The following is a 12,375-nucleotide window of genomic DNA, read 5'->3' on the forward strand; positions in this document are numbered from 1 at the left end:
GTAATCCTGTCACCTCTTTCAGTTCTTTACGTGCCTCTGACCCCACTATGGAAAAATGGAACCCTAAGGATAGTAAAAGAAACAGGGCTAACGTCTTTCACATACAAACAGCTATGGAAAGTTATCAAAATGATGAAAATGAACAAAGGCCCACTAAAGGAAATTCCTAAATGTGTCTCTTCTGCAAAGACAGCAAGCATAAGATTCACAGCGGTCTTAAATTTGTGGCAAAATCATTAAAAGAGACACGAAAATATGTAAAGGAGAACAAACTTTGCTACAGTTGCATGAAACTAGGCCACAGTGCAAAGGACTGCCGTAACCATCTATCCAGTGGCCCCAGCAGATGTTATTAAAGTGTTGGAGTCTGACTTCAAAGATGCTGGTGAAGATAATAAAACTATTTTACAGGATGACATCCTCTTCTTGAACAAACTGCAGCAAGGCATTAGAAAAAACAACCATGGGTATTACAAGATGCCCCTCCCCTTCAAAAAGAGACCTCACTTGCTTAACAATAAGCAGGCAATATACAATAAGCAATAACCATCGTAAGGCTCAATCATCTTAAAAGGAAACTGTATAGAAAAGGTCATTGAGAGAGGTGATGCAGAAGACGTGCATGATGAAAGAAACGATGGAGAGAAGTGGTGCATCCCTTATCACGGGGTGTACCATCCTAAGAAGCCAGACAAGTTACGTGTTGTCTTCCACTGCTCTGCCAAGTACCAGGGAACCAGCCTCAATGACCACTTGCTGCAATGCTCAGATTTAATGAATAATTTGATTCTTGTTATTCTGGTATTCTTGAAGCAGATCGAAACAAAATCTCCTTTTTCTATGGTGGAAAAACTGAGACTTCCCTTTATGTCCACAAGAATACCTCATAAAGGTCCATCTTTTCAGTGCAACCTCATCTTTAACACCGTGCTAAGGAGAATGAGCGTACATATCCTCTTGGCTCAAAATGAATCACAACAGACTTTTACGTAGATGACGGTGTCACCAGTGTAGCCAGCACATACAAAGCTGTCCAGGCAGCAAGAGAAGGTCAACAACTTTGTGCCTTAGGTGGTCTTAGACTGCACAAATGTATTTTAAATGATAGAGTTGTTCTGAATAGCACGAGCACCAGCCATTGAAGTACAGGCACTTGACATTAACTTCGATGACACATCTTTAGAGAGAACTTTAGGGATTTACTAGCACATTGATTCTGACAGACTCAGATACTCTGTTGACCTTAAAGAACAGCCAGCAACATGTCGTGGCATACTATCGACAGTTGCATCTGTATGTATGATCCACTGGGCTAAATTGCTCCTTTCTTGCACAATGGAAAATCAGTGCTTAAGGAAATGTGTAGAAATGGAACAGGTTTGGACGACCCCCTTCTTAAAGAAGTTCAGCCAAAGTGGGAGCATTGGAAGGCTGATCTGATGAACTTGAAAAGATTAAATTTTGCACCTTGCTATGTGCCTGCAAACTTTGAAAAGGTCATCAAAAGAGAACTTCATCACTTCTCTGATGCCCGCAACAGTGGTTATGGCCAGTGTTCCTACTTGAGACTCACAAAAACAATGTGGGCTTCATTAATAATTGGAGCATTTTTGAGGGCAAGGCTGGCCTGTTAGGGCGGGACGGTGTCCATCCCACTCGGGAAGGTGCTGCTCTCATTTCTTGTAGTATAGGTCATAGTCTCAAAACAGCACTAGTTAATAAGTGACTGTATAGAGCCAAGGCCAGGGAGCAGAAAGACAGGCTAAACCGACCGTCTGCTAGCTGCACAGAGTCGTCACTCAGGATCCATCAAATTGAGACTGTGTCTGTCCCCCGAGCAAAACCAAAATATAGGAATTCTCAGAAAGTCTGTTTTAGTAACCTGATTAACATTAAATTAAATAGGACTGAATGCACAGCCAGCACCTCTGATCTAAAGATAGGATTGCTGAATATTAGATCTCTCACGTCTAAAGCGCTTACTATAAACAAAATTATCACCGACCAGGAGTTTAAAATAATGTGTCTAACAGAAACATGGATTAAACCAAATGAATATTTAGCATTAAATGAAGCGAGTCCTCCTGGGTATAGTTACATACACCAACCCCGTCTAAATGGCAGAGGAGGCGGAGTCGCAGCTATTTATAATAATAATCTAAGCTTCACACAAAAGACTAAACACAAATGTAAAACATTTGAAGTTCTTTACACCAGCATAAAATATTCAGTGTCCGAAAGCAGGTCCAGTCAGTCAATTCCACTAATTATTATTTATAGACCCCCAGGGCCCTACTCTGATTTTCTCATAGAATTTGCAGATTTCATCACAAATTTAGCTACTTCTTTAGACAAAGCATTAATTGTTGGTGATTTTAACATTCATTTTGATAATCAGGAAGACTCCTTAAGAGCAGCTGTTGTGTCCATTCTAGATTCAGTTGGAATTAATCAGAATGTTATAGGACCCACTCATAGTGGTGGACACACTCTCGATTTGTTGTTAATATTTGGATTAAAAATAAAAAACGTAGTCATAATTCCACAGTCTGAAGCTATTTCAGACCATTATATCATCTCTTTTAAAATCTGCCTCAGTCATTGCATTACTACTTCACCACGTTATCGTGTTAAGCGTACTTTCACGTCAGCTACAGCAGCGCGTTTTATTAACAATCTTCCAGAAATTACGATATTAGATAGATCTCCGTCTGACCCTGCAGAGCTCGACTGGGCCACTGAATACCTAGAATCAACATTACGTTATACCCTAGATGATGTAGCTCCCCTTAAAACCAAAATGATCAGGGAGAAAAAATTAGCACAGTGGTATAATGATCATACACGCACCTTAAAACAGACCACTCAAAAATTAGAACGTAAATGGCGTCAAACAAAATTAACAGTATTTCAAATAGCATGGAAGGAGAGCCTCCTAATTTATAGAAAATCTCTTAGTGCTGCTAGATCAGCATATTTCTCCACCCTCATAGAAAATAACAAGCATAATCCTAGATTTCTATTCAGCACAGTAGCAAAATTAACAGGGAATAAAAGCACTGCACTCACATGCACACCATCAATAGGTAGTAATGATTTCATGAACTTTTTTAATAATAAAATTGAAAACATCAGGCAAACAATCCAGACGGTTAATATAAATCCAAATTATTTTACAAGTAACCCTGTAGACAGCAGTGTAATTATAACAGACAATCAATTACAAAGTTTTACTCCTATTCACGAGAATTACTTAATTTCATTAATTTCCTCATCAAAATCATCAACCTGCATTCTCGATCCCTTGCCTACAAGTTTCTTTAAACAGATAATTTCAGAGGTAATTGAACCTGTTTTAAAAATAATAAACTCTTCCATTAGCACTGGTTTTGTACCAAAATCCTTCAAACTGGCAGTTATCCACCCCCTAATTAAGAAACCTGACCTTGACCCATGTCAGCTGTCCAACTACAGACCAATATCAAATCTCCCCTTCATATCCAAAATTTTAGAAAAGGTTGTAGCACAGCAGTTATGCTCACACCTACTTATGAATAACATTTTTGAAATGTATCAGTCAGGATTTCGGCCTCATCATAGCACAGAGACGGTGCTAGTTAAGGTGGTAAATGACCTGCTATTGGCCTCTGATCAGGGTTTTGTCTCTTTACTTGTTTTGCTCAACCTTAGTGCAGCTTTCGACACCATTGATCACACTATACTACTTGAACAGGAGCTTTTGTGGATGGATTTGACTGTAGTTAATGTAAAGAGTCTGCTACACTGACTCAGGACTACTTTTCGCTTCTGATCCCCATCACTGTACCCCGCAACATCGTATATCTGCTATAAATGAAAATTCGGTGCAACCCAGATGAGCATGGGTTCCCTCTTGAGAGGAACCAGACTCAAGAGGGAACCCATTCTCATCTGGGTTGCACCGAATTTTCATTTATAGCAGATATACGATGTTGCGGGGTACAGTGATCCCCATCACTGTACGCGCTTTTTCCTTGCCACAGTTGCCACCGGCTTGCTCTTTACGGACAAACTTACTTATAAAGAACATATTCACTTTTAATCACCGCATTATCTGTGTAAATCTGCTTTGAGACAATGTTCATTGTTAAAAGCGCTATACAAATAAAAATGATTGATTTGAATTATTATTGTAATATTGAGTCACAAACACATCCACTGCTGCTAATTTTTGCTCCAAACATTTCTGCTCCAAACAACAAATAGTGTTGTAATTTAGATGGTTATTCTGTTGTTTACGTCACAGAACTTCGGCTGGTGTTTGTTGTTTATGTTTCGGAATAACTTTCGCATAAAAAACGCCATCTTGCTGGTAAAAAAAAATAAAATATGGCTGGTAGAATATAGTGTTACAAAACGCTTGAGATTACAAAATAAAAAAATTATAAAATAAAAGTAAAAGAAGCGGAATCTTTGGTTGAGTCTTCACTCCTTCTGCAGGTGTCATGTTTTATGCACCACCTTTCATTTCACACCTTTTATTTCCAGCCAGTAGCATTATGGAAACAATATGACAAATGGAAAATGTAGCCAATAAGTGCAGGATTCTAACGATATATGTGAGGATTTTATTCCCCACATGTGTGAGTCTTAGTTTTATTACTCTTTACAAACTCTTACTGGTCGAAGCAGCACGTGCTGCAACGAAACAAGAAGTGATGCAGCTCTCAGCTCGCCACAAACAGCTGTTTATAGCTCGTGCTAACTGGACTTTGTTTACAAAAAAAATGGACAATCAAAAAGAGCTCTGCATGGATGAAATTTTACATCTGTAAGTTACAATATATTTCCCTTTACAGTTTTATACGATTTTATTGGTTTTATTGCCCGTTGGTTTTTATAAGAGAAATGTTTGAAAAGTAAGTGTGTGTGTGTGTGTGTGTGTGTGTGTGTATTGTTGAGATTGGAATGGCCACACATCAATATGAATGGCTATGACTGTAAAACAAAAGACTGTCTGTCTACCTGGCCATCAATATGAATGCAAACTCAATATCAATAGACCCAAACATGTATAACAAAAGCCTTTAATGGTCAGCCAGTCATTTCTATGCAGACTGTATGAATAGAGTATAAATCTATTGTGGCCCGGGTTCGATTCCCGGTCAGGTCCCAAGCCCGGATAAAGGGGGAGGGTTGCATTAGGAAGGGCATCCAGCGTAAAAACATGCCAAATCAAACATGCGGATCATGAATACGGATGATCCGCTGTGGCGACCCCTAATGGGAGAAGCCGAAAGAAAGTTTATATATGAAATAAAAATAATGTTCAATGCAGGAACTGTATATCCATGGCACTTCATCATCTATAACTTAATATGTTTTTGAGCAATATTAACTTTTATGATTGACAGTAAAGCTCATAATGTCCTCTTTCCAAAGATATCTAAACTGTGTATGTAGCACATTCTTAACATTTAAATTTAGGTATGTGTTTTTCAGCTGTGAGTCCTAAAATTTGGGCTGGGCGGGGAGGGGCGGGGAGAGTCTCAGATAAATGTTTGTAGAAATCTCATTTTTCAGGATATCTTCATTTAATTTAAAATATAAACTCAAGAGACATGTGGCTTTTAACCCATTACTTTTCTGGATTGCTCAGGACTGATTTTATGTATTTATATATAAAGGAAACGAAATTTCAATTTAGGATTTTTTTTTTACAGTACTTAATCATCTATAACTTATTATCGTTTTGAGAATTATCAACTTTGAATAATAGACAGTAAAGCTCAAAGTGTCTTCTTTTTGAAGATATTTTGTGTATAAATTGTGTATGTAGCCCAGAAACTGTTAACATTTAAAGTTAGGTAGGGCATTTCAGCTGTAAGACCCAAAACCTGTGCTGAAGGCTAAGAGGTTAAGTGTGTCACGACAAGGGCAGTTCACATTGCGCTCCTTAATGCATTAGATGTGGATGCCTTCTTTCTTGCACTCTGTAGGTTCATAGCTAGGAGTGGTCGCCCAAAGGAGATCCGGTCGGACTGTGGCACCAACTACCGTGGAGCAGAACGAGAATTGCGGAAAGCCTTTTCTAGGATGGAGCCAGAACTCCAGAACCACCTTGCAGACTACCAAATCAGCTTTAGGTTCAACCCACCAGGTGCTCCACATTTTGGTGGTGTATGGGAATGGGAGGTCTGTTTTTAGAAGAGTGCTCTTCAGGTAGCTGTAAGTGGTCAGGCAGTGTCGGATGATTTATTTATTTTTTTTTACATGGTTTTAGTGGAAGTGGAGGGGATCCTCATTTCGAACCCACTAGGATATGCCTCCACCGACTTAGCTGACATTGACCCAGTCACACCTAACCTTCTCTTTATGGGGCGGCAGGATGCATCACTTCCTCAGGTGGCTTATGCTCCAGGAGAAATGGGGTGGCGGAGGTGCTGTCAGAACATTGTTGACCAATTCTTGATAATTTTGACCAGAAACTACCTTCCAACGCTTCAAACTCGACAGAAGTGGCATAAAGTTTTATCAAACTTGGAAGTAGACTCGGTTGTGCTTATAGTGGATTCACAACTCCTAAGAGCTCAGTGGCCCATAGGGAAGGTTCAGAAGACATTGCCCAGTAGCGATGGACATGTGCAGACTGCGGAAGTTGTCACTGACTGCAAAGTGTACCTTAGACCAGTTGCTTGCCTGATTCAGTTACCGTCTCTAAAGGGTGACCATAATGATCTGTAGAGAATTCTCCTTATTACCCATTTGCTGTTCAAATGTGGGGGCGGCTGTTGTGAATTCTTTCCGTTTTGGCACGAGTGGCAGTATCTCAAATGCGGCTTCCCAGACACGGGCAAACTGAGCACTGAGCATAGGCATCGTCGTACAAACTGCGCAGCCGGGGCACTCTCGCTGCATGACAGGTGATGCCGTGTTAGAGCGCAGGATAAAGTTTGTAAAGCTAAACTACCTCACACACATGACCCTGTGTTTAGTGTTAGTATTGTGCAATAAATGGCTAAATTCTATCTGATGGCTCCAACTCCTTGATCAGAGTTCTGCGGTGGTCAATAACACAATCACCAGTAACAGGTGGCAATCCGCAACAATATATATAAAACATATGTACACTGAATAAATATAAAGGCTATAGCAGTGAAGAGATGTGTAGACATTATTAGTAAATGGTTATAAGGCTTCTTCTTTCGGCTGCTTTTGGCAGCAGATCATCTGTCTCCATACTACATTGTACTCTCATTGTCCATCTGCCTCTTTCAAACTAACTACCTGCAAGTCTTCCTTTACCACATCCATGAACCTCCTCTTTGGCCTTCTTCTTTTCCTCCTTCCTGGTGGCTCCATGCTCAGCATTCTCCTACCGATATACCCCATGTCCCTTCTCTGCACATGACCAAACCATCTCAGATGCTGCCCCTCTAATAAACTAATTTCTAATCCTGTCCATCCTCGTCACTCCCAATGAAAACATCAGCATCTTCAGCTCTGCTACCTCCAGCTCCAGCTCCTGTCTTTTAGTTGATGCCACTGTATCTACACTATACAACATAGCAGGACTCACCACAGTCCTATAAACTTTTCCTTTCACTCTGGCAGATACCCTTCTATCACAAATCATTCCTGCCACTTTTCTCCACCCACTCCACCCTGCCTACATGCTTTTCTTTACTTCTCTAACACACTCTCCATTACTTTGCACTGTTGATCCCAGGTACCTGATCTCCTCCACCTTCTCCACCTCTTCTCCCTACAACCGCACCACTCCACTGCCCTCCCTCTCATTCACACACATGTACTCTGACTTCCTCCTACTGACTTTCATTCCCCTCCCTCCATCTTTCCAGGTTCTTCTCAACCTGCTCCCTACTCTCACAACAAATCACAATATCATATGCAAACATCATAGTCCATGGAGACTCCTGTCTGACCTCGTCCTTCAGCCTGTGCATCACAACTGCAAACAGGAAAGGTTTAGAGCTGATACATGCCTTGCACCACCCTCACATACTTCTCTGACACACCTGACTTCCTCATACAATACCACATCTCCCAGCACCCTGTTGTATGCTTTCTCTAGATCCACAAACACACAATCCTTCTGACCTTCTCTATACTTTTCTATCAACATTTTTAAAAGCAAATATTGCGTCTATGCTTTCTCGGCATGAAACCATACTGTTCCTCACAGATGGTCGCCTCTTCTTTCAGCCTGGCTTCCACTACTCTTTCCCATAACTTCATCCTCTCACCTTCCAGAATTTTGTTGAACAATCTGGTTAAAAACTCCACTGCCATCTCTCCTCAATACCTTCATCCTCTTAATAGCTGCTCTCAATTCCTCCTTACTAATCCTATTCACTTCCTGCTTCACCATCTCCTCACGTTTAGCTACACTGTCCCCTGCCAACACCTTGCAGTCTCCAATCTCTTTCAGATTGCACCTCCTGCATAGAACATAGTCCACATGTGAGCACCTTTTCTCTAATATGTCACCCTATGCTCCTCCTTCTGCTTGTATGTATGTATGTATGTATGTATGTATGTATGTATGTATGTATGTATGTATGTATTGTGTATATATATATATATATATATATATATATATATATATATATATATATATATATATATATATATATATATATATATATATATATATATATATATATGTGTGTGTGTATTTACCACTGCCATTTTCATCCTTATAGCAAAATCTACCACCATCTGCCCTTCCACATTCCACATTCCTCTCCTTAAGGCCATAGCCACCCCTTTACCTCTGTTCCCTTTACCAACATGGCCATTGAAATCTGCCCCAAATACCAATCTATGTATACTCTCCACCTCTTCATCTTACTCACTCCAGAATCTTTCATTCTCCTCCATTTTACAACCCACTTGTGGAGCATAAGCACTGATGACATTTATCTCCGCCCCTTCAACTTCCAGCTTAACATTCATCACTCTATCAGAAACTCTCTTCACCTCCACTACACTCTTACTGTACTCTTCCTTCAGGATCACCCCTACACCATTTCTCTTTCCATCCACACCATGATCTAACAGTTTAAATCCTCTGCCAATATTCCTGGGCTTACTCCCTTTCGACTTGGTCTCCTGAACACACAACATATCTATCATCCTCCGCTCCATCATATCAGCTAACGCTCTTAGTCATAGTACCAACATTTATTGTGCCCACTTTAACCTCCACTCTCCTACACTTCTCCTTTCCCTGCTGTTTCTGAAGACGTCTTCCTCCTCTCCTTCTTCCCTGTGCACTGGCTTCTGCAACCCTAATGGCTGGGTTAGTACTTTAACTTGAGTCAAATATTTTATTACTTATTCCATCTCAGAGAAAATGTTATCCTATCAATTAACAGAACACTCTGAGATAAAAAAAAAAAAATTGAAAGAACATTAGGGATAGCAATGTCATCACTAGACATTTTTAGAATGTGTAAAGAATGTTATAATGAATGATGACCAGAGGATTCACCTACTGACATTTGCGACATGCCTAAATTGTACAGTTATGGGATTGTGATGAGCCAAAGGTTCCCTATGTATGAAAAGTTCCCCTATTATCCCCATGTGGATTCTGCAGGTAGGGTGGGACTTTTTTTTACACAGCCCTGCCACAACTTCTTTAGCTAATGTAGTGCACATTCCTCACTGTGCTTCGATACTGCGGGACACATCCACAACTATTTTCTTTACTAACATCTGAAACCGGAATCATTGGAGGAGTAAAGTGAATGCTAACTGCTGAACCTACTCTATGCTTTTGTCCATGGAATTTAATCACAATTGAAACCAGCGGATATTCATGACATGGATATCAACTGTACCTAAACGCAAAACTGTTCATGGCAATTGCCATTGATCTATATCTTTGTGGCAGATTATTTTAATTACAGTCCAAATCCATCCTCATGGTTCTTAAGTTTAACCCTCAACAACTTCACGGATCTTTAGGCTGTTCACATGGAACCATTCTTAGCTGGGCCAAGTGGGCTCCAAATCAAAAAGAAAACTTGAAAAGAATCAGGCAGGTCCAGAATGATTACTGGTAGTTCAGGAATATATTTAACTTGACAGAGAGAGACTTCTGCTACCACACTTATGTTCAATAATCTTGGTAGAAATGTAGTTCCAGAGAAATGGATTCACAGTTTTCATTGTTTAAGACTGCTTTTACCCTGAGCATATTTCGAATGAGGCCTGATTGTGTCAAACAGGCTGGAGTGAGCATTTAAATAACTGCTGATCTGGATCAGCATCACCCACTGAGCAGAAGTGTACATGTTAAAGCTAATATTCCAGTATATACATTTTTCTATGATTTATTAAAATTCAACAAAACTGTCCAAGCATCCAGTGTTTTGGCAATTTTCCATCATAAATCATAAGTTGGCCATGGAGGTTTATCAGACCTTTTGTGACAGCAAATCAACGCTATTCATTATAAAGCCTGTATTCAAAATTAATTGCCATTATTATTTCCTATCTAAAAAAATTTAATGATTGTAGAAATAAAATTTAATGGGTTTTTTTATTTCACTTAAGGCCTTAGTTTTTGCTAAATCCATTTAATGGCATTTATAATTTCATTTTTTTTATTTCAAATATTCTGTTGAATCAAAAGCAAAGTCTGATTTAAAATTAATTACATATTGATGTGAGCACACCAATTACTTTTGTACACCTGTACATGTATATACACACAGACAGATCTGGACAAAATTTTTATTTTCCTACTGAACTTCTTGGACAACTCTCCCCTTTGCTTTTTTTTCTGGTCCATGTTTAGTGTGGTGTACAGTGTTATATGAAACAGCAGATTAAAGACACATTAAACTATTCAAAAGAAAATAATTAGCTTGAAACAACACAATAATTCAAATCTTTATATTTCTTTTTGAGAGGTGCTAACAACTTTATCCATGCACATTTCACTTATTATTTAAAATATTTTGTTGAATGAAAAATTTAAATTGATGGACACCAAGTAATTTTGTCTGTTTCAGGAAAAATTGTGGATTGTTCTTTTTTCGTAGAGTGAATATTCCTAAATTTGTGTATGTGGTTGTTAAAAGTTTCAGGACTAATGGTGGTAACTGATGCTATGACCACGTGTGTTACTATGTCTGTGATTTTATGGACAGCAAGTTAGAACAAAGAGCAAAAGTGACTACACCCTAACTGAACATGTCAAAACAGTGTCCAAATTGTCAATATTTCGTGTGAGCACCATTGTTATCTAGCACTGACTTAATCCTCCTTCGAATGGAATTCATTAGAGCTTCACCGGTTGTTGCTGGTTGCTGTTATAGGGAACTATAACGGGTTATATTACAGAAATTACCGTTATAATTAATTGGTCTGTTTTTTTACCAAACAGACAGTATAATATTTTATTAATTCTATAAAAGAGGTATTCTCCTCCAAGAAAGACGTGACCCCCCTTTACTTTATACCGTACAATTAATAGAGCATGTAGTTCAGATTAAATATTGCAGGAACCTTGAAATGTGAGCGGCACTCAGAGACAATCATTAATGAAAAATACGGCGTTTAATGAATAAGACAAACACAACATAGAACTAACTAGTGTGACAAAGTGTAGAAGAACGGGAGCTTTGAGGATGGATTGGACTGTAGTTAATGTCAACAGACTGCCAAATTGACTCAGGACTACATTTCGCTTCTGATCACCCTCACTGTACCCCACAACATCGTATATCTGCTATAAATGGACATTCGGTGCAACCCAGATGAGGATGGGTTCCCTCTTGAGTCTGGTTCCTCTCAAGGTTTATTCCTTATGCCATCTCGGGAGTTTTTCCTTGCCACAGTCGCCACCGGCTTGCTCATCAGGGACAAACTTACTTATAAAGAACATATTCACTTTTAATCACCACATTATCTGTGTAAAGCTGCTTTGAGACAATGTTCATTGTTAAAAGTGCTATACAAATAAAAATTAATTGAATTGAATTCAGCCATCTTGGTTAGGCGATTCTGAATAACTCAGGGAAACAGAAAGAATTACACATAAAAGTTCTGAGCATATCCAGAGTTTCCTCTGAAAATTCTGGGCACATTAATTATAAATAAAAATCGAACGGGATAAAAGTCCATTACAAAGACATGACTTATGTTTAAACCCCTTAGCCTTCAGCGCCTTGCCAGCACGACCGATATACCATTGTTTGGAGGTGTAAATGTTTAACAATAGATTAAATAAAAAGTGAGAAGTGTAACCATGATTAACTATAAATCATTCTAAAGGTCTAAGCCTCAAGCACAGCTTTTAGATCACTGTTTTCCAATGGGAAAAACGCATAACGCATGTATTTGCTAAATGTGTGTAAG

General features: G+C 39.1%; 1 protein-coding gene and 1 long non-coding RNA gene across 2 annotated transcripts in view; one reads left to right on the forward strand and one right to left on the reverse strand.

Moving 5' to 3' along the window:
• Positions 1–11,997, forward strand: part of LOC310739784 — a 63,974-nt gene extending 51,977 nt beyond the window's left edge. Inside the window, exon 2 of the long non-coding RNA XR_014537483.1 lies at positions 11,630–11,997. This is a non-coding gene — a long non-coding RNA (uncharacterized lncRNA). The remainder of the gene's footprint in view (positions 1–11,629) is intronic.
• The window catches only part of trap1 (TNF receptor-associated protein 1), a 123,984-nt gene that overhangs the window by 60,781 nt on the left and 50,828 nt on the right, over positions 1–12,375 (reverse strand). The window lies entirely within an intron of this gene.

The sequence above is a fragment of the Silurus aristotelis genome (genome assembly GCF_946808225.1).
Source record: "Silurus aristotelis genome assembly, chromosome: 17".
Taxonomy (NCBI): Eukaryota; Metazoa; Chordata; class Actinopteri; order Siluriformes; family Siluridae; genus Silurus; species Silurus aristotelis.